Genomic DNA, 23,566 nt, shown 5'->3' on the forward strand with positions numbered 1-23,566 from the left:
GAATTATTATTATATGAACATCTTGTAAATTGGATTTTGAACATTAACCATATAAAATACCTTTAAAAGTATACCAATAATTAACTTGGAGTTTTTCTATTTTATTGGCTGAAATAGGGTTCCAGAAAAAAAGTTAATAGTTTTCCCTTATTTAATCCATTCTTTGAAAGTAAGTATTGCTTTCTGAGTTAGATACCAGTGAGAACCTCAGGATTTGAATTGGAAGTTTGTATTATTTCATTTTTGGCGAGTTAAAGGCAGAACAGCTATTTTTATTGTAGAGCCAAATGATTATTTATACTTCTCTTGGATCATTCTTTATATCCCATTAGCAATGACATGCAAAGCACAGGGGACTGAATATTTACATCCAAAGTTCTGAAGTGAGTACTCTCCCTTTGGCAGATACAATCTCTCAGGGCTGTAAGGCCCTGTAATAAAGAACCATATGTCATTGCTGGATCATACATCGCCATGGAGATAGCCTTCAAGCAACTGTGGTTCTAAATATCCCTGACTTTCACTCTGTCAGTCTGAGTGTGACTGAAGGTTGGTTAAGTGTTTCCTGTTAAAGAACCACAGAAGATTATAAAGAAGCATCTCTGTGGTCTATGTCTTTTAGTGATTTTCTACTCAGAATTTTTCTTCTAGCTTATATTACAGAAGGATTTAGGTTCAATGCAAAAAAAAAAAAAGTTTCTTAAGGCAGCTAGAGAAATTCTGAGCTTGAGATTCCCCTGAAGATCAGTTGAGCAAGTTCCTTGATTTTAGATAACTAATATACTAGTCTCAAGAGAGTCTCTTACCCCCCATGCCTGGCTGACTTCCCCGGGGCCCCTCGGAGGAGGTGGGCTTCAGTTTCCCTCCCCATCCCGAGCAGAGTTTCCACAGCCAAAGACCTCCAGAGACTAGCCACAGCCGTGCTCAAGGCTCCTCTCCACACGTTCAGACAAGCCTCATGCATGAAGGAACCAGCAGAGGAACCAAGGTGTGGGGGACCCGGGGCTGAGACCTCCAAGCCCGCTCAGATCGGAACTGGGCCTCTTCCGCCCAGATTCCTCATTTTCCAGTTGCTAAGCGGTCACACCCAAGGACTGCCCCGGCACTTTGTAATCCCACCAATGGCCAACATGCTCCCAGAAGAGAGTGATGCAGAGTCTTTTGCCCCCATACCTGGCTTTGAGGCCACGAGACATTTTATAGCCTAGTTCTTCCTCTCAGAGAACCTGGCAAGCTACTGAGAGTTTCCTGCCCACATGGGAGAGCCTCGAAAATTCCCCGTGGCATATTCATATGCCAAAACCAATAACAATGATGGGTCTCATTCCCTGACCCTGAAAGAGCCTCCAATGCAGCACCATTGGAAAAGACGAATAAAGGGAGGCTTTATTCTCATGGCTAGAGTAATAGGAAGAGAGATTTCCTTCAGTGATCCTTTGTAACCTTGGGTCTCCCCAAGAGTATATTTGACTTCTTGTCCATTGATGACCACTTTCTGTAGTGTCAGGTCCTTTGTATCTAAAATCAGACTGCGCAGATTATCCTCCTGCGACTGGAGCATGAGGGTTGCGGTCCTGTTCAACTTCTGGCGAGTGAAGTCGACGCTGCCGCGTAGGTGCAGGTGCTTGGTCTGGCAAACAGATGCCGGAGAGGCCAAGGAACACGAATCCACAACCTCGGGCATGGCTCTGAGGATTCCCACCAACAGACACCCCAATGCCTGCTCTGCCTATTGAAATTTCCTTTGAGACTTCACCACAGTCTTCTACAGTGGCTCACTCTGGAACACTTAGGAAGCAACACCCATATTTCTTTAGTCAGTGCCAGGACAACCACTGCAGAGCAATTCTTCTATCCCAGGACACTCCTTCTGTGAAATTAACCTACAGTGCAGAGGTGTCTGTTCCAAAAGAACTAATGGCACTTATGAGTGCCATTCGTGAAGGAGAAGCACCGGACCCAGAAGACCCAAGTAGAAGAGTATACAGATTCAGATAAAACATTCCGATACCCTGCTACCTGATTGCCTTAGTTGTTGGAACTTTAGAAAGCAGACAAATTGGCCCAAGAACCTTGGTATGGTCTGAGAATGAGCAAGTAAAAAAGTCTGATCGCGAATTTTCTGAGACTGAATCTATGCTTAAAATTGCAGAAGAACTGGGAGGCCTGTATGTTTGGGGGCAGTATGACCTGTTGGTCTTGCCCCCATCCTTCCCTTATGGTGGCATGGAAAATCCTTGCCTCACATTAGTAACTCCTACTCTCCTGGCAGGTGACACATCACTCTCCAATGTTATTGCACATGAAATATCTCATAGCTGGACAGGAAATCTTGTAAACAAGACTTGGGATCACTTTTGGTTAAATTAAAGACATACCATGTACTTGGAATGCCACATTTGTGGAACAATTTTTTGGTGAAAACTTCAGGCATTTTCATGCTCTGAGAGTATGGGGAGAACTACAGAATTCGATAAAGATCTTTGGAGATACACACCCTTTCACCAAACTTGTGGTTGATTTGACGGGGTAGACGCTGATGTCACATATTCGTCAGTGCCCTATGAGAAGGACTTTGCTTTACTCTTTTACTTGGAGCAGCTTCTTGGAGGCCCAGAAGTTTTCCTTGGATTCCTGAAGGCTTATGTTGAGAAATTCTCCTACAAGAGCATAACTACTGATGACTGAAAGGATTTCCTGTATTCTCATTTCAAAGATAAGGTTGATGTTCTCAATCAAGTTGACTGGAATACTTGGCTCTACTCTCCTGGACTGCCCCCTGTGAAGCCCAAGTATGATATGATTCTGACAAATGCTTGTATTGCCTTAAGTCAAAGATGGATTACAGCCAAGGAAGATGATCTCAGTTCATTCAATGCAGCAGACCTGAAAGATCTCTTTTCTCATCAGTTGAATGAATTTTTAGCACAGATGCTTCAGAAAGCACCTCTTCCATTGAGGCTTATCAAGCAAATGCAAGAGGTGTACAACTTCAATGCCATTTATAATTCTGAAATGCGATTCAGATGGTTACTGCTTTGCATTCAATTGAAGTGGGAGGAGGCAATTCCATTGGCTTTAAAAATGGCGACTGAACAAGGAAGAATAAAATTTACACAACCTTTATTCAAGGACCTCGGAGCCTTTGACAAATCCCATGACCAGATCATGTCTGCCTACCAACAGCAAAAAGCAAGTATGCACCCGGTGACCGCCATGCTGGTGGGCAAGGATCTGAAAGTGAATTAAGAACTTACCCATTTATGACTTCAGACAGTGCTCTTTTTAAACATTGAATCAAAGAAACATAAAATTCCAGCTCCCGTTGTAATGAAATATGTCTTTAGTTCTAACTTTTTATTGTTTGTGAGTGATTTTCATAAGTAAAGCTGAGCTACCTTCCCTCAAATAAATAAATAAATAAATAAATAAATAAATAAATAAATAAATAAATAAATAAAATCTCATGGCTAGGACGAATTGAGATGTTACTGAGACCACTCAAGAAATTCGATGATCAACAGGATGATGATGTTGATGATGTTGATGATGATGTTGATGATGTTGATGTTGATGTTGATGATGATGATGATGATGATGAATATAATAGTCAGGGCATAAAAGAATCACAGAAATAACTACAATAGCAGAAAAGCAAATTATCAAAAAATGCAAGAAAGAGAATATGAAGTTCAAAGAAAGAAATAATAATATTACATTTATAACACATCATGGCATATTATCATTAACTTTTTTTCTTCTTGAATGTGAAATGGCTGTGTGTGTGTGTGTGTGTGTGTGTGTGTTTTAAGTCATCTTCACTGCCTTTCAACATATATTCCACTCAGTCAACTTAATGTTGATGAGTATTTATATCATGGGAGAAAAACTGATTAACTTAGCTGGGATATCCACAAGTGAACTTGTGGATATGGTAAGAATTAGAAGACCCAGAAGAGTTAGCAATTATCGCACCACCGAGATGTGATCCTGGGGGCCGCATGCATGTGCGGCCTCTCTGCAGCTGTACAAGCGTGAATCCAGACCCAGCAAAACCTCTTTCGGTGTGAGCAACTCCTCGCAGAATGTCTCCAGCCTGAGAACTAAGCCTCGGCTCCGTGCCCGCCCGGGAGGGGAAAGGTATTTCTCTCTCTCGCCTCTTTCTCTCCGGGGATGAAGGGCGCGGTGGCCGCCATATTAAGACGACCACAGATTGGGTTTTCAAGCCTGCAATTATCTAATATATGGAAGAAATCTCCCTGGACTTCTTGTCAAAGTACAGAAATTCAAAACCGCGCGGCCGCTACTGCGGCCGCGCGACCTTATTTGTCTTCACAGTAGGTCTGAATCTAGTGGGGTACTCCTAACAACAATAGTGAGGTTTGTGTTGAAATATTGAATGTAACCAAAGTAAACGGAATGTAAAATGAAACTTATCAGTTACAAGGCAGGGGGTGGGGGGGCGGGATGGGAGGTGTACTGTGTGGGTTTTTTCTTTTTTTTTTGGTGGTGGTATATGGGCACTGGTGAAGGGATGGTTGTTTCAGCATTGTATAACTGAGACCTAAGCCCGAAAGCATTGTAATCTTCCACACGGTGATTTAATAAAATAAAATTAAATTAAAAAAAAAGAAAAAGAAAATTTAACAGAGAAAAAAAAAGAGTTAGCAATTATCAATTGATTTGGGGGAGGAATCATTTTTTACGGTGAGTGCAGAAAGTTTGAAACTGGGAAATAGGAAACATCTAGGAAACAAAATCATCCAGGTTGACTCTAGAGAAACATTTGTATCTTAGAACTTACAAAGTGAGCTGAGCTATGCACTGAGTGATGGGAAATGCTATCACGTTCCTCCTCTGGGAAATATCTCAACCCATCCATCCTGTTCTTCATGCTAACAGGAAATGTGAACAGAGTAAGGCAGAAACATAAAAGGTGAAGAGCCATGGGTGGTGTCAAATAGTGTCTGCATTCCTAAAAAGTGACCACTATCACCATAATAATAATGGCAATAATGGCCCCAAACTTATCGGTTCATATTCATTGTTAAGTACTGTACTAACTAGTTTATAAGGCCATCTCATTCTATCTTTCTGACAACCTTGATCTTTACCTTGTCAAAAAAGGCAGCAGATTCTAGTTGATGTTTTAAAACATTTAAAGTTGTCCCAGTTTACAAAAAAATCTGATAATACCTTTTCTTTATAGCTCGCCCCGCATCCCAAACATGTACATTCCTTACTTATCTTTATTAAACTCTTATGAATAGCAGGTGTTGCAAATTTTTTCATGATAGAAGTAGTTAAAATGGCAAAGACATAGGCTTTGGAGGTGGGATACCTTGGTTAAAATTCTGGTTCTGAACTTTTTTTTTATTTTTGGCAAAATCTTTATCCTGTATATGCCTCTGTTTCCTATTCTATAAACTGAAATAACTAGAGTCTACCTCAGTATGTGTTATGAGGATGCAATGAATTATTTTCAAAACGTTTAAAGAACACATTGCAATTGCTATAAATAATAGTTGTTAGATTTTATCTTACATATGAGGAATCCAAACAATTAATAGATTAAGGACTTGTCCAACACTATAGTTTGCTATCCGAGGAAACCAGTACACTGATTTTGGGTTATTAGTGCTATACCATGGTGACATTTACACTTTCTTGGGTTTGTGATGGTTCCTTGTAGTTGCATCATTGACACGCTCTCATTGGACTGATTTTTGCAAATAATATCAAGCAAAATTTAGTTTATTTAGTGTCTCAAAGTTTGACACCAACTTTAAAGAAAGCATTTTAACCTCTAATAAACAGAATGCTTTTGTCAATAACCTTTCCTATATAAGAAACATAAGTCAAGAATTCAGAGTTGCATGAAACATCCTTATGCACAATATACTTATGAATAGTTATTAATAGATAAAATCTTTAATAGAAAACCCCCAGCATAAGTTTCATTATGCTATTACTTGTCAATAGACAAAATGTGCAATACCTATTTTAATGTGACTAGGGATGAACTTTAGAAATTTTAAGGAGCAAGAATTATATTCCTGGGACAGGAGTTTGTGTATGCATGTGTGTGTGTGTGTGTGTGTGTGTGTGTGTGTGTCTGTGTGTGTGTGCGCGCGCCTATGAACAGGTACAAACAAGAGTGTGTGTGCTCTTATAGCATTCCCTCTGTAGTATGACAGAATGTACACAGCTGGTCTAGAAAACCAGCAGTGAATAGATGGATGAAAAAGAGAAGAGGAAAGAAAAGGAGGCAGAAAGTAGCTTAAGTATAATTATGTAGACTTGAGATAAGATATGGAACTGAAAAGATATTGTAGGTTTAAAAGGAAAACAACTCTTTAGTTGAGTATTTCAGGATATAAGTATATCTCTAGGTAGTATCTCTAAGTTTATACAATTTTTAGACAGGCTAACTCAACCAGAAACCTTACAATGTTTGGAACAAAAGCATTTAATTTTGTTTGTTCACTACTTAGATATTCTATCAATATAAAATGTAATGCTTCTTGTATATTTGTATTTGGGTTAGTTTATTATAAAAGATTATTAAAAGGCTAACCTTTATTATTTTTTTCTAACCTTTATTCTTAAAGGTTAAAAATAAAGAAAGCCAACCATAGGAAAAATTCTCAAGTTATTTTTTTATTACTTTGATCAAAACGTTAAATTTCAATAACTTCCATTTCTGTCATTTATTGATTTTCTCTTTAAAAGATTTTGTCCCAGTGTATCACCACTTGCATACATCTTACTAGCTCTTTCTATTCAATTGCTAATATAAATTTTACCACCTGACATGGTTCAGGTCATTTTGAGTTAGAACATTAATAAATAAAAAAACTGTATTATTAATCTTGTTTGGAATCTTTGTTACGTGTAAAAAGGCCTTTTCCTAAACTTACTATATTTGTATAATCAAAAATTATGTCTAGCTTTACAATATTGCCATTATTGATTTTTCCCCTTCTTTGCCATGGCATTTCCCAGTCTGCTCATTGCAAGTGCATTTGTTATAATTCAATGAAAAGGAAAAAAAGTAGAATGAAGGGAAGACATTGAAAAATGGTCAACAGGGAAGATGAGGAAAATGCCCTTTAAATATAATGACTTTGAAATATAACTTTTTCAAGGGCAATCATATTTATGAAATTATTCTTGTATTAACTGTTTTCAAATACAATTTATCATTGAAATAATTCTTGAGCTATTAAGTAATTATATGTGCCTTTAATATTAAGTCAGCTTAAAGGCTTATAACAACATTTAAGTCTGGTAAGTGAATGAGCTTGTGAGCCTGTTTGTTTTTTAATTTTTTCCAGATGCAATTTTAATTCAGTGACACTGTTTCAGAAACCCTACAGAAAAATTTGAATATTTACCATTACATGGGCCTTCTTTATTAGCAAAAAATTTGCTTATGCAGCTAAAGGTAATGTTAGTAGAAACCTCAAAGCAAGGTTATAAAGCTTTAAGTGAATAAGAATTGGGCTTCTCATAAGAATTGTTCTGGGTTCCTGTTTGAAAACATTTCCCCCCTTCTTCTAAATTCAAACTAATTGAGAACTATAAGTGACTAAAACTTTTTTACATTGTATAATTTATGAGCTCATTAGGAAGTCAGATTAAAAGTCTTCCTTTGAGATTAGATTCAAAGTCTCTGAGAGGTTTAACCATTTGCCCGTGGTCACACAGTAAGTACACAGAAGTGTAGAGACTGACTCTGAAGCATTTGACTGTGAGAATTGCCATTTTTCCAATAAAATCTTTCTCTCTATGTAAATAGGAGTTTATGTTCATTTAAGAAAAAGTGTATATTGATAGTAAAGTGGGTAGGGTTTTCCCTTGCAAGCTGCAGACCTGGTTTGGTCCCAGGCATTCTATATGGTCCCCCAAGCACACCAGAAGTAATTTCTGATTGCAGAGCCAGGAGTAACCCTGAGTATTGTCAGATGTGACAAAAAAAAATACCCTAAATACATCAACAAGCAAACTAATAAATAAGAAGAAGTATATAAGGCAGAGACCAGTTCTGCAGTTGGTTAATCTGAAAACAAGCCTAGAAGAAAATTATAAGACTGGAAAAATATCACTTCTGTTCCCCTCAACTGCATGGTTACCTCTTGGCTTATTTTCTTCTTTTATTCAAGCTCTGAACTAACCAAGGCAAGTTCTACTAAAGAAACTACAAGGTCACAAATACCAGGGCTTTTTGTTTGTTTCTTTTATTTTATTTTTAAAGTACTGAATCTTGACAATAAAGTTCAATTTCCACAGCTTATGGTAGCAAAGTATCATCCTAAGAAAAACAATAACAGCCAAAATTTAGAATATTGCTCTAAAGCTGGTCATCTGAAGAAGATACCCAACCTCTGGAGAAAGTGGGAGACTGGGCAGGGCAATCAAGTGAGATTAGGTACAGCTAGGAGACTCTTTTGTAAAGGGCAGAACAGTGTACACCAGGGAGGGGGAAAAGCAGTCTTAGACATTGTTTCATATCATGGCTTGCTCTCTATATCCTTGAGAATGAAAACAAGTAGTTCTGTCGCAGTTATTCTAGCTGTGAAGTGGGAGTAGCATTGCCATTTTCCTTCCTCTGAAGCACATGGACAGAGGACTGCAACATAGAGATCTGGTTCTAAACTAGGCTGTTGAATTGCCTTCTGAGGGTATCAATATGCCAAAAACAGTAACAACAAGTCTCACAATCGAGATGTTATGGTGCCCACTCAAGCAAATCGATGAGCAACGGGATGACAGTGGTACAGGTACTAAGTGAAACCCAGGTACATATACATTCCCACTATAGCCTTACTTTTGACAAAAAGGAAGAAACATTTACTAAAAATGACTTTTTTGCTAGTTAGCAACAATTATCCCACAGCCAGTGTTTTATTTATTATTCACTATTTTGATGGATTTTTCAAGGGTCGAGAGAAAATGGGTGCTATAATTATATTGTTATTGGCAGTCGTCATCATATATGTAGCTTATCAAATGTTGTGCATTGTTGATTTCCCCCCGAATTTTCTGATAGCTCTTTTAATGTTGGTGCTTTAAAATATACTCGTTGAATAGAAATACAACTTAGGATTTTTCTTTCTCTCTTTCTTTATCTCTCTCTCTGTCTCTCTTTGTGTGTCTCTCTACCAGCTATAAATCGCTCTCTGTTCACTAGATAGATAAACAACATCTGAATTCCCTGGTGCTCAGTGGTTCATGGCTTACACTAAAATGTTGGCGCATCCAGCTCTAAATCTGAAGTCTGATTTCTGAATGGCTAGCAAGATTTATTTTCCCTGGTGGTTGAAACTGATGCATCTTACCAAGGCAAACCCCTATGCAACAAAAGAATAGATATATGGGATGAAATCATTTGCATAAAGAAAGCAAACCCCATCAATAAATCCCATTAATTGTGTTATCAGAGACTAGCCCTCTGCTAGCCCTATCCATCAGCAGAAAGTCTGCCTGGCCTTTCTCACTTCGGTTCACTCTAGATCACACGGTCTCACCAGCAGCTAATCTACCCTAAAATCAGTCTTGTGCTTTTCATATCCAAGGGCTTTGGCCTCTGGTAGGTACCAGATTTGCAAGGGGATTAAGGAAGTCTCCATTGGAGGTATTGTTTCATCCAGCACAGTCCAGTCATCCATTAGCAAGAGCTTTCTAATTTTTTGTAGCTTAGCTTAGAGTTGGAAAGCAGCTGGTTTAAGAACAAAATAAATAATGCTGAGTTAAAATCTTGACTCTGCTAAACTTTCTGGGTGTAACAATGGGAGCAGAAGTTTTTAAAACATCTGAGCCTCGTTTTATGAATCCATAAAATGGGGAATAAATATTACTTAGCTCATAGCACCTTGAGGGTTTAATAAAATGCAATATAAGTTGTGTTATTATTTGCAAACTGTTTGCCACAACATATAGTAATCAATTGTTTTCTATCTTGCTTTTCTTCTCTTCCTCCTTTTCTTATTTAACTTTTCTCCTTTTTTTTACGTGTTCTTCAGTTTTTCTCATGTCATATGATTCTACAGTTTTCTATGATTCTATGATTACAGTTTCTGGAGAAATTATTGATTCCTGGGTCTGACATACGCTTTTCTGATTCCTGAAGCATGAACAATGACCTGAGATTTCCCCATCAGCCTTCAGTTTCTCTCTGATGCCATGGGTGAGACCTAGTCCCACATGACTTGTCAATTTATAAGAGATTATCTTGTTGAAGACACAAGGAGAAGAAGGTCATCTATAAGTAAAGAAGAGAGACAACAGATGACTCAATACTTGACCTCTTATCCTCTAGGAATGTGGAAAAAACACATTTTTATTGTTTAAGACACTCCATCCCTGGTCCTATGAGAAGGTAGCCATGGCAAATGTGAGTGAATCATCCCAAGGCAGGATTCTATTTCATTCAGCTCTGTGATTCTGAGAAGACCTTACTCATACATAAGGCTGAACTCCAGCAATGGTAGTTACTGAATATAACCAACTATTCAATTTTGGTCTTTTCGCCTTCCTATCTGATGAAAAATATACACAAATCATAGGATTGACATGTTTCAGACAAATTTCCTGCTTTGCCATGCAGAACCCCCCTCATGAGCAACTTTTAAACATCAGTGGTCTAATCCACTTGATTTTTATCTTTAATTACTGAAGAATCAAGTGACATTGAGTATACCAGTAACATTAAGTATTTTCCAGGGCTCTGGAAAGTAGTAGATCCTAGCTTCTTCAATTATTTGTCTAACTGTCTTGTATTGAACTTCTGGCTTGCCAGAAATCATGACCTCCTTTAAGTAGCTCTCTCTTTCGATTCTGACCTATTGCTTGGCTGACATGTTTGTTGTAGGGCACCATAAGTACCTTCAAGTTTCCATGACATCAATGTTTATGTGACTGAGGAGTAAAGATGTACATTCTAATGTTAATCTGAAAACAAGCCTAAAATAATATAGGACTAGAAAAATCTCACTTCTGTTCCTCTCACCTGCAGTTACCTCTTGGCTTATCTTCTTCTTTCACTCAAGCTCTGAACAAACCAAGGCAAGTTCTGTTAGTAAGAAACTGCAAGGTCACAAACACCAGGGCTTTTTTTCACTTGTTTTGTTTCATTTTTTTATGTACTGAGTCTCGACAATAAAGGTCAATTTGTACAACTTATGGTAGCAAATCATCATCCTATGAAAAACAATAACAGGAAAAATTTAGAATATTTCTATAAAGCTGAGCATCTGGAAAAAGTGGGAGACTGGGCAGGGAAATCAAGTGGGGTTAGGTACAGCTAAGAGGATCTTTCCTATAGGGTAGGACAGTGTACTTCAGGAGAGGAAGGACTCTCATGAGCACATAAGGAAACCGATGTTCTATTAAAGGTTAGTACCAATTAAGAATTTGGTTTGTTGCTGAAATGCTTCCCATCCTTATATGAAGCCTTTCACTTTGGCTTCCTGCCTCTGACTTATGCCTTTTCCATGAGTTCTAAAATATATCTGATGATTTTAATAAATTAGTTCAAATTATTTTCCTGTCCAAGAACATGGCTTCTTACTTCTGTCCATAATCTAGGAACTTCCTCACATGGCTCCACATGAATCATCTATAATTTGAGAATTCTGTTACCTATTAAAACTGATACTCAACCTTTGAATATAGAAGGGCAGAATAAACTGCTAATATCTAGCAGGTTCTACCAAGATCAATTTCCTATCCATTAAATAATGTTGAGTTTCTTGAATTTGCCTCTATTAAACAGATAACTTCAGTATGCACTAAACTTTCATAAGTGGCAAAGAAGAATTTACATCAGCAGTCCTAGAATTCCTAAAGCCTTGATTTTGTGATGATTATTCTATGTGTCTTTGTAGAATATCAAAGTTTTCTATATATGCATGTTTGGTGCTGAGCGTAACAATATCTCATAAGAGTGAGAAAAGGAGTTAGCATTTGGGAACTTTGGAGAAGAAAAATCAGTCTAATCAAGAAAACAAAAGGAAAACATGGGAATGGCAAGTATAGGTATCTGATAATGGAAAATTACTTGGCAGTTCAGCAAAGGAACATTTGTAGCAAGAATAAATGTGTGATATGGACACATTGTGTTAGTGACTGCTGGGAAATTGCTCATCAACTTTTGCCTCAGTTGTTATTTATTTATATGTATTTGGGTCATAATCAGCAGTGCTCAGGGTTGACTCTTGGAGCTGTGCTCAAGAATCACTCCTGGTAGGGACCATATGGAGATTAAACCTGGGCCAGTTGCATGCAAAGCAAGCACCCTACCCACTCCTCTATCATTCTGGTGCCCATATCTATTTATTTTTGTGGTGCTAAAGATAAAACGCAGATATGCATGACAAATGCACTACTGCTGAGCTACATCCCCAGCCCTGTTATTATGTTTGAAATAATAGTTTAGATGAGCTGTCTCTAAATTCCATTCTATTTTTGGAACATTAGTGTGTTTTATTTATTATTTATGAGTATAGAAGGTTAGAAGAATCTGCAAGTAGGTACCTAGATACTAGTAACATTTAAGTATTTTGGGGTTGGGGATTTATGGTTTCCATTAAGGCTGGAGCAGATCAATTCCAACTGTAAGGGGTGGCTTTGAGGATCCTGTTGCATAAAGGTGGCCCGTGGGAATTCATTTCACAGTAATTTATAGCTTGTGAACTATTGCATCACACAGTAGTAGGTCAGCATTACCTTTGAGGTTTGGGCCTTGAACTTAACTTTGCCAAACTATGAATCAGGCACTAGGAAAATTTAAAAATAGATAAATGTCACACATTATTTGCTCACAGAATGACAGAGAATGCATGAGAAACAAGCAAATCTCCCTTAGCCTGTAAGCTGATGAATCTCTCTGAATCATACAACAAATAGTGAGCCATATGCTCAGGCAGACCAGTTAGAGACTGTCACATCTCTCTCACTCCCTGTATTTGCCAGAGTGATTCTTCTCCCTAAACCACCCCTTTCAATCTTCAGAGACTCCAACCTCTAAGGTAGACCATTGAACAGCATAATAGTAAGATGCTACTCATACCTCAACATGATCTTCCCAACACTTTTCAGTTTCATCCAGGTATTGAATGATGCAGATTCATTTCACCTCTTGCAGGACCAGCTATGAAGTGTGCCTGGTCCAACACAAAATGAAAAAGCAGGAGCTCTCAGAATAGCAAAGAATTTCAAATTGGCATGAGTACAGCTTTATTTAATTCAAGCCCAGATTATTCAGAGCATGTGGTTCTGTATGACCTTTCTGGTTCCATGTTCATGGGACAGCTCTCATTATTTTACCCAGTCTTCTACTCCTCTGCCTTCCAAGGTGAAGTCTAATCACTCCAGGGGCTGGTTTAGTCTTTGAGCTGTTTGAGAAATCCATCCATGTGACGTGCATATACCATTCTTTGTCCTGTGCTATCTTGTTATAAACCACAGACAATTTTATTGGAGTGGGGGAAAAACATCTGAACAACATTTGACAATGTTTTTAGACTTACATTTTCCATTGAGAGACATCCTCATCACACCAAAATCTAATGCTCTGAGATATTGTGATTGTAAGTCAGGATGTTTTAATGTAGGGAGAAAAATCAGTATTAGTTCTTCAATATATACTTTCCAGATATTTAAATCTGTTATTGAAAAGGATTCTCAGCAAATTATTGGTAAAGAGTCACATAAAAGCTATTGCATGTTTATTTTATATATACTACAGCTTCTCTGATCATTATTTTGTTTTTGAAGTATATGCACTGATGATATACACATATCTGCCTCCACCCACTTTGGTGTTAGAATATGTTTAAACTGAAATTTCTTTCACAGCATTTTTAATTTAAATTTGGCCAGCAAACTCTGTGTGGTGGTGATGATCCTCTGACTCAGGGCAAATTTGTGTGACCAGATCTAGTTGAGACCACAAACTAATGATTGCAACTAACCAAGACAAAGAAAAGGAATGAGGAAATGCCACAAGTATCGACAATATTTACTATAGCATATGGCTAATGTATAAAGAGGTAATAGAAAAATGTATCTCAGGGGATTGTTCAAAAGGAAAATTACTTCAATTAACTTTTCAGGCAAACCGAATTATGCATTACACCTCCCCCTGTAATGCTATACAAAGTCAATGTTTGTGAAGAGTAGAACTGGGGGCTATAAATCAAGCCTTTCATAAGCACTGTTGTGTCTGCAGGGATTCTTTTTCCTTTGCATCTTTGGCTTTTAGATGAATGAAGAATTTTCTCAGCAAATTATTAATTGCTCCTTCTTGCCTATAGAATGGAGCTCACTGTAGTTATGTAGGAGTCAATGGTATTCAAACTGCAGCTTTTGATGAAGTAATCGGTCGCTTCTGGGGCCTCTCTCAGCTGCCCTGGGCGTGCTTCACATGTAAACGACTGCCAAATGGATTCTTTCGACATTCCAGCCAATTAAAATACATTTAAAGTGCAGCTGGTGGAGAGGCAAGCTTGGCGATTGTGCGGAGAACTTCGGGGCAGGGAGAAAAAAAAAAAAACTTTGTGGAACCCAGCTCGGGCAGCCCAGCCAGGCATTAGGGGGCAGTGGAGAAAGTCATAAAAAGAAGCTATCTTTAGAATGACATTTTGAGCACCACCTTAAAAGACACAAAAGAGGGAAGCATGTTTGTTAGGGTGTCAGTTTTCTCCCCTTGCCTCTTGAAACTCTATGTGTTGGCCGGATGCCCAATGTGGTGCTGCATACAAATATTGACAGAACACAGCAGTGTTTGTTAAACCGGACCAGGGAAGCCCGTGATTAAAACTCTTGAAGGAAGATCCGAAAACCCCAGGAACTCTCCTCAATAGCCTTAGACCATTGAGAATGAAAGAGAGCCCCGAGTGAGCAAAAGCGAACCGCTCACCGTCCCTGTCTGCTATGCCTTTTCGGTAAGGACAGATTTTTTTTTTCTTTTCTTCGTGCTAATGGGCATGTCGGTGTGGAGGAAAAGGAGAGTGCCGCCTGCTCAGCGCTCTGCTCCAGAGCTCTGCTTTGCAGAGCGCAGGGTTTGCCTGTGCTTTTGCTGGAGGACAGGAGGGGATTGCACTGTGTAAATAGATACAAGGCATTACCCAACACGTGGAGTCTGCCAGTGCTTTTCCAGAATTTAAAATGATACTTTTTAAAGTGGTTGCCTCTCTCTGCCGAGCCAGTCCCAGGATTTGCTGCATGTGTCCAGGTGTCCTGAGATCAGTAATAAATAGATTCCTACCGTGCAGCAATTGTTATGAGGTATATAGGCTTTGTGTATTTATATTCTCATTTTGCATGCTGTCTGGTTTATTCTCCTACCCGTTCCACACCTATGCATGCAAAAGGTATTTTTGTCCTCCTGGGTTCCTGTTCAAGCGTACACAGCGTTCTGTTTGAAGAAAGCAAATGCAAAGCACTCTAAGGTTTGCTTTGCCTTAACTTTCATCTCAGAAGTCTTAACTGGGGAATTTTTTCTGAATCACTTTTCTTCGTTTACAGAGGCAGCTGCAGTTGCACTGTCTCTGTGGTTCTGCAAGCTCAATAAATACCCAGCTCTGTCCTCACACAGATACCGGTCTGAAGTGCCTGAGAATTCTAAGTAAGCGTATGACTGAGCAGGGACATTGATTCCCACCCATCAATTTACCAGAAACACGGAGTTCCTGATTGTTTCCTATCTTAACTTGTCACGGGAAGACTCTTTTTGGCTTTAGTTTTGTTCATTGCAAACAAAGAATCTTGCACATTTGGTGGTGAGGGATCACGTTGCAGTGTCTTGAGCTTGGTTAAATGCACTTTATTAATCTTTAATGTGCCAGTAGCTCTGAGGCTATGCCAAGCTGAGACTTTCCAAAACTCTCAAACAACCTGCTGCCAAGATAAACGGTGGTGGGCCCAGAAGGGATATTTTAAGGAAACTTACAACAGCAAAGTTTTACTCATTAAGTTTGTCATGAGTCAATGAAAGAAATCTTAAATAAAAGAGATTTCAGAAAGACTGCCTCAGCTCTATACCCTCTGCGGGAGTCCACCTCCTCAATAACACAGTGGTCTGTGCTGCACGTGGAGAGAGAATAAGGCGTTCTACTCAATGAGTGTTGGTAGGGTGTTTGAAATGGGTCCTATATGAATGGAGACATGTAGGAACGAACAAAGCTTTGCTGCCTATGCCCAGAGAAAAACAAGGCTACACACGTGGTGAGTTTCTTGTCCCACACAACTACTTCAAATGCACCTCAAGAGCTAGAGGTGTGTGATGGTTGGGGAATTTACTTAGCTAGAAATATTAACTTTGTACAGAACAGAAGTAGAGTAGTCTAACTCCCAAGATTATGCATTGTTTGGGCACTGGAAATGATGTGAAGACAACGGGTACTTATGTTTGACTGGCCACAGTTGCTCCTCAGGCTAATGCAGGGTGAATTGAATGGTATCATCATGATTCCTTGGAGATGCAGCTATTCTACATCAACACAAAAGAAAGCTTGTCCTAGAAGCAGAGACAGTCAGGATTGCTTTATGGGGAGCACTAAATTGGAGCTAAAACACTTAGGTTCTTTCTGAGTTAGATGCAAGAATGCCAAAGTTTTACCAATACACATTACTTTAGCATTGGAGGCTGGAGCTATAAAAGAGAGTAGGGCAATTGCCTTGCATGCAGCCAGCCTGGGTTCAATCCCCAGTACCCCTGGAAGGGACCCCTGAGCACAGAGCTATGAGTAAGTCCTGAACACTGCTGGGTGGCCTCTAAGCAAAAGCAAACAAAAAGAACTGTGTTTTCATTGTCATGAAAGTCAAGCCAAGTATCCTGCCTGTAGCCTAGGACAGAGATCAACAAGGTATGCAACACAGGCCAAAATCTGTTGAACATCTATTTTTATAAATAATGCTTTATTGGAACACTACACATGATCTGTTTGCATATTTCTGTGGCTGCTTTTCTATTACTGTAGTAGGATTGAGAAGTTGCAACAGGAATTTCCCAGAATGTCTGAAACATTTACTCACTTTCCTTTATAGTAAAAGTTTGAATGGCCAGACATAGTTTCCAAACTATATGAAGTGAGAGATGAGTTAAAAAATATTCTCAGTCTGCTATTGTTATTATTAGTATTTATTATTATCATATTTCTGGTCTCTTATTATTACAATTTGCTTTTACTGAAAAATAAAATGTATGGTTATATATGCATTTAAATGATCATTTTATTAAAATGATTCAAATGATAAAAATTGTTACTTGAATGTTGAGATGTTAAATTGCTACAACATTCTAAATATTTTCTCATAGATTTTGTATTTATCTCATCATGAATCCTCAACAGTTTACAACTTAACCTCAATCCATGGACCATTTTTGAAGAACTATGGTCCCTGCTTACTTTTCTAGTCTCATTTTGTGTGACATTTGCCCCAAATCTCTAATCATGGTTGCAGATAGGATGCAATAAACTTTTCCAAGTGCTTGCTGCTGTTATCTGTTATTTACTATACATGGATATCTCTTTCCTTAATTCTTTTTTAAAATTTATTTATTTTTAATTAGTGAATCACCGTGAGGTTAAAGTTACAGATTTATACACTTTTGTGCTTATGCTTCCCTCATACAAAGTTCGGGAACCCATCCCTTCACCAGTGCCCATTCTCCACCACCAGTAAACCCAGCATCCCTCCCACCCTCCCCTCCTTAATTCTTTTTTAGCTTCTTTCTTTCAGGTCTGTCCTTTAATTTATTTGGTCAAGGAGCCTTTTGAACACTTTAAAATTTTTGCATCAATCTTCATAATATTTGTGAAAATCAACACTTATTTCTTTATCTCCCTTTTATTTGTTCCCTGTGTTGCCCTGGCTTCAGTAAGAGATTAATATCTCATATGGTTTATGCCAAAAGGACTTTCAGGTTGGTTTGAAGTGATATATGAAATCTTTTATGAGGGGCCAGAGATAGTACAGTGGGTAGGGCATTTGCCCTTCATTGGCCAACCCGGGTTCGATCCTCAGCATTCCATATCATTCCCCTAAGCACTAAGAGTGAACCCTGCACTAAAGGTGAGTCCTGTGTGTGCTGAATTAGGAGTAAATCCTGAGAATTGCCAGAATATATATATATATATATATATATATATATATACACATGCATACATACATATAGGGGCCATACATACATATATCTTATGGGAGTAGAGGACCATACAAACTTCTGACATAGTTCTCTGACCAACACAATAGAATTTGTCACTACACAAAGCTAATAATCAAGAAGCTGGTGCCACCACTGGTAGCTTAGAATAATGTGGCCCCTGTCATCATCTCACTTACCAAAATGAATATTGCTGATCCTTGGAACACAGGAAACTGGATATGCGATAATAGTACCTTTGTTATAGAGATTGCAGGATATGCAAACATCTGGTAATCTCAACAGAAACAACCTCTAGCACATGATTTCTACCTTGAGTTCTTAATTCCGTTGGGGCCAGACTTTTAGGTGGAGTCTAGAAGTCTTCAGCTAGGAGCAAAGCATGGAAGAACTAAAGAAATGGGATGTCAGGAAACTGCTATTTCATGCATTTAATTTATCTTTCTGCTTGCTGTTTTTTTCCACCTAAGATTTTTCTATTTCCTATTCTGTTTTCTTATGAATTACATACTTTGTGCCTTTAGTCTAGTCATCTGAATAAAGAAATGAGAAGAGATCATGATCATCATGTTTAAGCTTGTTAAATATTAGCAATTAATCTGTGGCTCTATAAATATTGACACAGGAGATGTAGGATAGAAATAGACTTTTGATAATGAAGAATATCAAAAATTTTTTGCAAGACAAAAATTCTAGAGTTACGGCACAATAATTTCTCTTGCAATGAGACAATCATTTGCTTCATGCCCCATATCTAATTAAAAGTTCAACTCCTTTGTTCTGTTTGGTTCCAATTCTACTTTGCATTATGTTCCTTACACACAGTATTGTTTGGCAATAATTATGACATTTTGGTTGGCAATAGACATAAGTTTAAATTAATCTTTAAGTAAAAAATTCTAAAGCTTTTAAAGGTATCTCTGAAGAAAGAAAATCAAGCAAGAGATAGAAAATGACCAAAGTATAGATATATTTTAACTTTATTTATTTATTTAATTTTTTAAAAAAAATTTATTAGAGAATCACTGTGATGTACAGTTAAAAACTTATGAACTTTTGTGTTTGCATTTTACTCATACAGGGATCATTTACCCATCCTTCCACCAGTGCCCATTCACCTCCACCAATGATCTCAGTATCCCTCTCACCAGCCCCACCCCATCCCCCACCACCCACTCTGCCTCTGAGGGTGTTGTTGAGAACACCCCTTTGTTCTCTCTCCTTTAGGGTGTTGTAGTTTGTAATAGAGGTATTGAGTGGCCATCATGTTCGGTCTATAGTCTACTTTCAGCTTGCATCTTCCAAGACGAATGGTCCTCCCGACATCCTCTACTTGGTGTTCCCTTCTCTATCTGAGCTGCCTTTACCACTAGTATGTGAGGCCAGTTTCCAAGATGTGGGGCAGACCTCCTAATCCTTATCTCTACAATTCTTGGGTGTTACTCTCCCACTATGTTATTTTATATTCCACAGATGAGTGTAATCTTATTATGTCTGTCCCTTTCTTTCTGACTCTTTTCACTTAAAATGATACTTTCCATGCAGATCAACTTATATGCAAATTTCATGTCTTCATCTTTTCTAACAGCTGCATAGTATTCCATTGTGTAGATGTACCAAAGTTTCTTTTTTTTATTTTTCAAAAATCATTTTTATTGAAGTACTAGGATTTGCAATAATGTTAATCACATTTTTCATGCATACATCATTCCAACACTAAACCCACCTTCAGAGAGCATGTTTCCCTTACCTAGAGTCTTCAAGGACCCCTCCCAATACCCACTTTCTTAGGTAAGTTCAGTTCAATACACATCCACAGCTTCTTCCTTGAATGCATATCATACTTGCTAATCTAAATATATTTGCTTTCTCCACTCTGCCAAAGGCTTTGGTCTCTCTTGAATATGTACTTCATCTTTTTATCTTCGTGTCTTTTTTTAAAATTTCTTTATTTTTTAATTAGTGAGTCACCTTGAGGGTACGGTTACAGGTTCACACATTTTAGTGCTTGTGTTTCCCTCATACAATGTTCAAGAGCCCATCCCTCCACCAGTGTCCATTTTCCACCACCAATAAACCCAGTATCCTTCCCACCCCCAATTCCATCTCCCCACCCCACCCCGCCTCTGTGGCAGGGCATTCCAATTTGTTACCTCTCCTTTTGTGTGTTGTGGTTTGCAATAGGGGTATTGAGTGGCCATCATGTTCAGTCTCTAGTCTACTTTCAGCACGCATCTACCTTCCCGCACGGGATCGCCAATAACATTTTACTTGGTGTTCCCTTCTCTATCTGGGATGACTTTCCCCCCAGCATGTGAGGCCAGCTTCCAAGCTATGGAGCCAACCTCTTGCTACTATATACTACTCTTCTTGGGTGTTAGTCTCCTACTCTGCTATTTTATATTCCACAGATAAGTGCAATCTTTCTACGTCTGTCTCTCTCTGGCTCATTTCACTTAGCATGATAGTTTCCATGTTGATCCACTTACATGCAAAGTTCATGACTTCATCTTTTCTAACAGCTGCATAGTATTCCATGTATAGATGTACCAAAGTTTCTTTAACCAGTCATCTGTTCTCGGGCACTCGGGTGTTTTCCAGATTCTGGCTATTGTAAACAGTGCCACAATGAACATATAAGTGCAGATGTCATTTCGACTGTACTCTTTTGTTTCTCCAGGATATATTCCCAGAAGTGATATTGCTGGATCAAATGGAAGCTCAATTTCTAATTTTTTGAGAAGCGTCCATATTGTTTTCCAAAGGGGCTAGACCAGTCGGCATTCCCACCAGCAGTGTAGAAGGGTCCCTTTCTCCCCACATCCTCTCCAACAGCAGTTGCTTTTGTTCTTTTGGATGTTTGCCATTCTCTGTGGTGTGAGGTGGTATCCCATAGTTGTTTTGATCTGCATCTCCCTGATGATTAGTAATGCAGAGAAATTTTTCATGTACCTTTTAGCCATTTGTATCTCGTCCTTGGAAAAGTTTCTGTTCATTTCTTCAGCCCATTTTCTGATTGGGTTGGATGTTTTCTACTTGTAGAGTTCAACCAGTGCTTTATATACCCTTGATATCAACACTTTTTTGGATGGGTATTGGGTGAATATCCTTTCCCATTCTGTAGATTGCCTTTGTATTCTGGTCACTGTGTCTTTTGCAGTGCAGAAGCTTCTTAGTTTAATATAGTCCCATTTGTTTATCTATGTTTCATTTGGTTGATCAGTTGCATGTCATCTTTGAAGATACCTTTAGCCTCAATATCATGGAGAGTTTTGCCAACTTTGTCTTCAATGTACCTTATGGATTGTGGTCTAATGTTGAGGTCTTTAATTCATTTTGATCTGACTTTTTTGCATGGCGTAAGTTCGAGGTCTAAGCCCATTCTTTTGCATGTGGTTGTCCAGTTGTGCCAGCACCATCTGTTGAACAGGCTTTCCTTGCTCCACTTCACATTTCTTACCCCCTTATCATACATTTGTAGTTGTGTGTAGGGATATTCCACTCTGTTCCATTGGTCTGTGGCTCTGCCTTTGTTCCAATACCATGCTGTTTTAATTGTTACCGCTTTGTAGTAAAATTTAAGGTTGGGGAGGATGATGCCTCCCATCATCTTTTTCCTGAAAATTGTTTTAGCTATCCGTGGGTGTTTATTGTTCCATATTAATTTCAGGATTGCTTGATCCATTTCTTTGAAGAATGTCATGGGTATCTTTATAGGGATCACATTGAATCTGTATAATGCTCTGGGGAGTATTGCCATTTTGACAATGTTGATTCACCCTATCTTGAGCAGGGGATATGTTTCCATTTCCTCATGTCCTCTTTTATTTCATGGAGTAACACTTTATAGTTTTCTTTGTAGAGTTCCTTTGCTTCCTTGGTTAAGCTGATTCTGAGGTACTTTATTTTCTGTGACACGATTATGAACGGGATTGCTTTTTTCATGTCCCTTTCTTCTGTCTCATTGTTTGCATATAGGAAGGCCATGAATTTTTGGGTGTTGATTTTATAGCCTGGAACTTTACTGTACAAGTCAATTGTTTCTAAGAGTTTTTTAGTAGAGGTTTTAGGCTTCTCTAGATATAGAATCATATCGTCTATGAATAGTGAGAGTTTGATTTCTTCCTTTCCTATCTGAATCCCCTTAATATCTTTTTCTTGCCTAACGGCTATTGCTATTTCTTCCAGTACTATACAGAAGAGAAGTGGTGAGAGTGGGCATCCTTGTCTTGTCCCCGATCTTAGAGGAAAAGCCCTTAGTTTTTCTGCATTGATGATAATGCTTGCCATACGTTTGTGATAGATGGCTTTGACTATCTAGAGGAAAGTTCCTCCAAAACCCATTCTGGTGAGAGTTTTTATCATGAATGGATGTTGGATCTTGTCAAATGCTTTTTCTGCATCTGTTGATATGATCATATGGTTTTTATCTTTACTTTTGTTGATATGATGGATTATGTTGATTGATTTAAGAATGGTAAAGCATCCTTGCATCCCTGAGATGAATCCTACTTGGTCATGGTGTATTATCTTTTTCATGAGTTGCTGGATTCTATTTGCTAGTATTTTGTTGAGGATCTTCGCATCAGTGTTCATCAGGGATATTGGTCTATAGTTTTCTTTGTTAGTGGTTTCTTTGTTTTCTTTTGGTATTAGGGAGATATGTGCGTCATAGAAACTGTTTGAGAAGGTTCCTGTCTTTTCAATTTCCTGGAAAACCTTGAGGAGAACTGGCAACAAGTCTTCTTTGAATGTTTGGAAGAATTTGCCAGTGAATCTGTCTGGACCTGGGCTTTTGGTTTTGGGAAGACTTTTGATTACAGTTTCAAGTTCCTTGATATTAATGGGCCTATTCAGATATTCCAAGTACTCTAGGTTCAGTCTTGGGAGATTGTAGGAATCAAGGAATTCATCCAATTCTTTTAGGTTCTCTTGTTTCATGGCATACAGACTTTCAAAGCTGTCTCTGATGATCTTTTGAATCTCATTGGTTTCTGTTGTGATGTCCCCCTTTTCATTTCTGATTTGGTTTATTAGGGTTCTCTCTCTCTTTCTTTGTGAGTCTTGCTAGCAGTTTATCAAACTTATTTATTTTCTCGAAGAACCAGCTCTTGGTTTCATTCATCTTTCACATTGTTTTTTGGGTTTCCATGTCATTAATTTCTGCTCTAAGTTTTATTATTTCTTTCCTTCGATCTGGTTTGAGTTCCTTTTGCTGGTCCTTTTCTAAGCTCTTGAGCTGCGAAGTCACGCTATCTATATAGGCCCTTTCTTCCTTCCTGAGGAAAGCTTGCAGAGCTATATATTTTCCCCTTAACACAGCTTTAGCTGTGTCCCATAGGTTCTGGTAACTTGTGTCTTCATTCTTATTTGTTTCGAGGTATTATTTGATTT

The 23,566-nt window shown here is 38.4% G+C and overlaps 1 protein-coding gene and 1 pseudogene across 1 annotated transcript in view; both read left to right on the plus strand.

Moving 5' to 3' along the window:
- Nucleotides 1-1,716: 1,716 nt before the first annotated feature.
- On the plus strand, nt 1,717-3,249 carry LOC101550976 (leukotriene A-4 hydrolase-like; annotated as a pseudogene).
- An 11,582-nt stretch (nt 3,250-14,831) lies between these two features.
- The window catches only part of NCKAP5 (NCK associated protein 5), a 1,232,229-nt gene continuing 1,223,494 nt past the window's right edge, over nt 14,832-23,566 (plus strand). Inside the window, exon 1 of the mRNA XM_055122815.1 lies at nt 14,832-14,948. The gene's annotated coding sequence lies outside the window, so the exon portion shown is untranslated. The remainder of the gene's footprint in view (nt 14,949-23,566) is intronic.

The sequence above is a fragment of the Sorex araneus genome, chromosome X, assembly GCF_027595985.1.
Source record: "Sorex araneus isolate mSorAra2 chromosome X, mSorAra2.pri, whole genome shotgun sequence".
In the NCBI taxonomy this organism is placed as follows: domain Eukaryota; kingdom Metazoa; phylum Chordata; class Mammalia; order Eulipotyphla; family Soricidae; genus Sorex; species Sorex araneus.